General features: G+C 31.1%; 1 protein-coding gene across 7 annotated transcripts in view; it reads left to right on the forward strand.

The window, feature by feature from the left end:
* Positions 1 to 1583: 1583 nt before the first annotated feature.
* The window catches only part of chl1a (cell adhesion molecule L1-like a), a 163462-nt gene continuing 158677 nt past the window's right edge, over positions 1584 to 6368 (forward strand). For all 7 annotated transcript variants that reach the window (XM_073938600.1, XM_073938605.1, XM_073938603.1 and 4 more), the window contains exon 1: positions 1584 to 1633. The gene's annotated coding sequence lies outside the window, so the exon portion shown is untranslated. The remainder of the gene's footprint in view (positions 1634 to 6368) is intronic.

A 6368-nucleotide genomic window follows, 5' to 3' on the forward strand; every position in this document is an offset into this window, starting at 1 on the left:
GCTTTTATTACCCCAAAAGGCATTTTGGCATTTCCAAACTTTCTAGGCATAATAAAACATTCATTTGTATGTGTTTGGCTTCATTTGACTACTGATTGATGTATTATTATTTTAATCATTCATTCAATTATTTATTGCAGATGCACTGTGCACATGGTTGATTATTGTTAATAATAATAATAATAATAATAATAAAAGTGGTAACATTTTAAATTATATAACAATTCTCACTATTAAATTTTGGCAACTGCCTGCCTGTTATTAAGATATTAGATGTTAATTTGTATTTATAAAATCTATGTTCTGCATTCAGTATCCCTAATTTTATACAAATACCTAAACATAAATTAATAACAAGAAGAAAATTAGTAGTTCATCATTCATTTATTCATTCATTTGTTTGTTCATATGTTCGTTCATTTGTTCGTTCGTTCGTTTATTCATTCATTCATTCATTCATTCATTCACTCATCTTTAGCTTAGTTCCTAATTTTTCTGGGGTCATCACAATGGAATGAAACACCATCTACTCTGGTATGTTTTACACAGCAGATGCCATTCCAGCCGCAATCCCATGCTGGGAAGCCAAATTAGTAGATTTTTTTTTTTTTTTTTTTGCTAAAATTAATTGGTTTGTTAATAGCAAAAAGTATACCTTAAAATAATAAGTGTGACTAAATAAGTATTTGAAATTTACCTTGAAAAAAATCAATGCACAAACGCATTTTGTGAGAATCATCTTAAATCAACTTACTTTCACTCTAAAGAACTCTCATTCCTTAATCTTAATACCAAAATTCTCAAATTCTAATTTTAATAATCATCTATTCTTTTTTCTTTCACTAAACCACATTTGGGTGGATCTGACACAGCCTTACACACTCCAGCTGCCTCCAGGGTTCATGGAAAGTTCAAATTATTAATCATTAAATCAATTGTCTTCTGTTTTAACATTTTTCAATATAGCTTACACTTTTCAATATAGCTTTTAATAAAGCTTAAAAAATTATATATATATATATATATATATATATATATATATATATATATATATATATATATATATATATATATATATATATATATATATATATATTATAAAAATAAAATATTTTTTGCTTATTTAAAATGAGTTGAAACAACACAACTCTTAAGATTTTTAGGGACAGCTTAATTGTTTTATGTTCAATCCACTTATGTTATAAGGCAACATTAAGGAATTGTGTGGAACCCAGTATTTTAGTGTAAAGATTAGACTAATAAAAACGCAAAGATTATTATATTTTACATGTCATTGTCTACATTGTCTATTATGTTTAATATTATAAAAGGTAATTCATTATAATAATACATAAGTTGTAAAAAACATTAGCCCTATCTATTATTACATAATTTTGTAATTTAATTATTTACCTGTACATGTTAAAAGCACTACATAAATGTCGGATTGATTCTTATTTTAAGCTGGTAATAAAATCCTCACACAGCAACCTATATAGTATCGGGTGTTCCTGCAGAGGGAGGGAGATGCGCTCATTCATAGAGTGCGGGAAAAAAAAAGTTTGTGAGGCTTGCGTGTTTGTGTCATTCTGCTCATCTCTTCTGACAGGAGCTTAACGCCGACTTAAATCAGGTAAGGCACTTTTAATTAATAGGTGGGAGAATGAATAATGCAAAGGATCGATCATTCGTTGCGCAATTCTTGATTTCAAAGTTCGTGTCACTGCTGTAAATCTCATCCATCACGCACTGGCACGGGCTTAATTCAGAGTTAAACGATGGCGTGTTAAGTCATGCCTCGAGAAACCTCATTTGTTAATCCTGATTAATCACTTTTTACAAACAGAAACATGTCAGTGCACCTGAAGTTGCGCAACTGCAAACACTTAAATGCTCGTTTCCTAAATAAAAAAAATACTAAGGGGATGTATGCATACTGACGCTTTTTTGAACCATGCTATAGTAAACTCCTACTGCGGTATTTCATGTGGTAAACCATCAAAAGTACAACACAAAAGTTATAGGGTAATTGTGTAGTAGTACTGTAGTTTTCAGAGACGTTTTACCACATGATTCTGTTGTAAAGAAAGTAATACTATAATATTCTTGTGGTAGTGTGTGCAATTGTTCATATTCCTGTAGTATTTACCACAGGTTTCTGTTGTGTATGTAATACTCCTGTAATATGCTTGTAGTGTGTGTGGTATTATTTTCTTATTTCTTAAGTATTTACCACAGGATTTTGTTGTTTATGCACTCCTGTAATATTGTGGTAGTGTGTGGTATTACTTTCATATAGTATTTACCACACTGTATATACTTTTATCAAATTTTAAAGCAACCAGCTGCAAGGAAATTTTGAGTCTATTAAGCTTCAGTGGTTGAAGTTGTGCTAAATTATTTTTTTAGGTTGACTGAAAAGGCTGTTTTAAGTCAAGTATACTTTACGGATTAATTTGGCACAACTTCAACCTCTGAAGCTTGATAAACCAGTTGCTTTAAAATTGTAAGCTTAACTCTTTTTTTTTTTTTTTTTTTTTTACTGAATGCTCAAATGAAGAAATCAAAATTTAAAGGCTCCCCAACTGATTTTTTTACTTTCATTGAACAAAGTTACAAACATGCAGTTAAATATATATATTTTTAGTAAATTCATCTCTGATCTCAAAAATATGTCTACCTAACTTACGATTTTAATCTAAATTAACAATTTGTGAGTTGGATTTTTGCACTGCACAGGATTTTGTTGTGTATATTATTTTTGTGGTAGTGTGTGGTATTACTTTCATATTCCTGCAGTATATACCACAGGATTATGTTGTACAGATTGTAATACCACTGTAATATTCTTGTGGTAATGTGTGATATTACTTCAACATTTCTATAGAATTACCACAGGATTTTGTGTTGTACAGATTGTAATATTCCTTTAGTATTCTTGTGATAGTGTGTGGTATTACTTTAACATTTCTATAGTATGTTGTGCTTTCTGTAGTACTTAGTGCTTTACAGTAAAGAGAAATGATATATAAAAACAGATTAAAATCCATGTACAAATTGCACTAAATGTCCACCATACTGTTAATTAAAAGCTTGTAATATATTGTATTGTAAAAGATCACATTTACTATAGTATTTGTTCATGTATTTACTTAGACTATTTCACCAGTTATTACCAGACTTTTTTTTTTAGCTTGTTGGCCTTTATATTACCCAAATTAATTCTAAATTAATCAAATTACTATATGATTAACTCAAATACAATATACCAATAATTATACTGATAATTTTAGAGGGTTAATTTTTTTAAATATCTTGGTTGCCCTTTATTAATAAGTTAGGATTATCAAATTTGTTTTTGTTATGCTTAATAGCAGAATAATGAGAGAGATATTTTTTGAGAAATATTTCTTGAAAGTCAAGTTAACATACAATAAGTTTATTATGCCTCTGAAAAAGCTCAATTTATTGTGTCAAGGTATTGGAAGTTTCTGATTGGCTAAATGACAACATTTGAGTTAATTGGTGGCACAACTGTTGAATAGTATTTAAAGAAAACCTCAAACACACTGCTTCCTTGAGTGAACACATGGGAAAATCAACAAGCCAGAATCAACAAAATAAGCCAGATTATAATTTGCAAAATTACACTGGGAAAAAGAATAATTTTTGTCCTGTGATCTGATGGAACTAAGATTGAACTGTTTGGTCATAATGACCAGTGTTACATTTGGAGGACAACGTGGAAAGCTTACAATCCTAGGAACACCATCCTAACTGTAAAGTATGGGGGTGGCAGAATCATGTTGTGAGGCTGTTTTGCTGAAGGAGGGACTGGTCCACTTCACAGCATAGATGGCATCATGAAGAAAGAACATTATGTAGAAATACTGAAGCAACATCTCAAGACATCAGCCAGGAAATTAAAACTTGGCCACAAACGGGTCTTCCAAACAGAACATGACCATAAGCATACCAAATTAGTTCAAATGTGCTTTAAGCCCAACAGAGTGAATGTTTTGGAGTGGACATCACAAAGCCCTTATCTTAATCCTATAGAAAATTTGTGGGCAGAGTTAAAAAAGCGTGTGTGAGCAAGAGCCTACAAATCTGTCTCAGTTACACAAATTCTGTAAAAGGGAATGGGCCAAAATTCCTGCAAACTATTGTGAGAAGCTTGTGAAAGGACACTCAAAACATTTGACCAAAGTTATACAGTTTAAAAGCAAAGCTAAAAAATACCAAGGAAATGCATGTAAACTTTTGACTGTCTAGAAATTAATAAAAAATTCTTTAAAAAACAACAACAAACAAACAATTCTTTCATTATTCTGGCATTTAGCAAATTTAAACCCTTCAGGTAATCCTAATGGACCTGAAGTAGTAAACGTTTCAACAATGGTTCAACACTAGACATTTAAAAAAAATGGTTTCGTTCTTTTAAGTGTATGTAACCTTCTGGTTTCAACTGTATTTTAAAATATAAATACAAACTTTTTTATTGCAAGCAATTAATCGTACAATCAGCAAGTTATTTTTGAAATAATGATACTAAAATAAAATAGGATTTGAATATAATGTCATCATACTACAGTTAGCATGTTATCAAAGGGGACTTTTTATAGTGATAGCAAACATCTCAGTAGTATTACAGTGAAATAATTCAGTTAAACTTTATTTAGTGTGTTAACCAGGCTGGATGGAGGAGTGAGTGTATTGTGAAGGTTTGAGCTCTTCTCAGGCACATGAGAAAGAGGAGGTCGTTCAGGGCAGGGGCTGCAGTTTGTTCTCTGAAGTTTGGCTATTCAGGCTGCTGCAGCTTTTCACAGAGAAATAGGTCGAACCTCTTTTCATTGTGACCCAACTTGACTGGGAGCAGATAATTGGCAAATCCAGAGATACTCAAATACCCTGCTGAGAGCTTAATATCAGACACAAGCTTTGCATGGGCACCACAAACACACTGCGATACCAATAGATAAGTTACAGTTTTCCTCCTCTTTTAAGCAGCAGGAACATTTTAGGAATGGGATTTGAGATGAAAGAGGTAATCTGCACTGTAATACAGTTTTAGATTCTTCAATCTAAAGTGTGCTTCAGGTGGTAAAATCTCATTTGAATATTGGTCAGAGATATGATTTGATATTACTCACTGAAACTGGATGCATTAGTTTTAGTTTTACACCAACAAATATCAGAAATGTAGTCATAATGATAGCATTTTTTAGACAGTACATTCGTTCAGTCATTTTTCTTCAGCTTAGTCCCTTTATTTATCAGCGGTTGCCACAGTGGAATGAACTGTCTTATACAGTAACAAGAAACCAGATTAAATTCCAGTAAGATAAAAAATAAAATGTAATAAAATAAAAACATGGTTGAAATAATGGTTCTCAGTCATTTACTCTAACTGATTTGTATGCAAAAACAACACACATATCACAGCTTGTCATATTAAACTATTTAAAAAAAAAGAGATTAAGTTATCATAGTACGTTTTCGTATATTTAAAATGTTAAAATAGTTATTTTTTTCATTACAATAACTTATATTCATATTTTTTGTGCTCTGTCTTTAAATAAAGCTTAATATTTTTTGATTATTGTGATTTTTTTATTTCAATTTTTTATTTTTTTTTTAATAACACATTTTATTAAGAAAAGAAAAAAAATTTAACAACACTTTAGTGTACAAATATGTTTTGTTTTAGTTTATGATCATAAACTGTAAATAAAATATGGACGTAGTATCTGTGATGTTACCCATAAGTTTCCGAAGAGCTCGAATGAAGCTACAAGTAGGAGTGGTCAACCGTCCCCATTTTATTTGTGGATTATCACGCCGACCAGGGGTAACCAAAAATGGGCAAAGAGGCAGGGCATGAGCAGAGCTACAGATGCCTGCTATCATTTTGATTGGGGCTTTTTTTGGGGAGAAACGCTTAATACTTCATTACCTGCAACTCGTTTGTGTTCTGACCAATTGTGCTTGGTTGTACACTATGTCAAAGTGTTTAGACTTTTAGAACCACAGTTGTAAAACATTGAGCCACTAAGCATTGTTCTTATGATGTTTTATCTACTGGAGGGAAACGCAAAATACTTCCAAATACTTCAAATATAGTCTGTGTGAGTAAATGCAAGGCTATTTTTTAAAAATCCAGGCATAAAACTGTATGACAACGCTTCAGATAACTGTTCTATAGCCTAGAGCTAATCAATCTGTCAGATTCCGAAGTGCATTCAAGTTCTAAAGTAAAGCATAAATGATAAATTATCTTAAATAAATAAATACATTCATAGATAGGATATAAAAGTATATAAGAATTTCACTCACCTTGGTGAATGCCACTTGAATGGTTTATGAGC

The sequence above is a fragment of the Danio rerio genome, chromosome 23, assembly GCF_049306965.1.
Source record: "Danio rerio strain Tuebingen ecotype United States chromosome 23, GRCz12tu, whole genome shotgun sequence".
Classification (NCBI taxonomy): domain Eukaryota; kingdom Metazoa; phylum Chordata; class Actinopteri; order Cypriniformes; family Danionidae; genus Danio; species Danio rerio.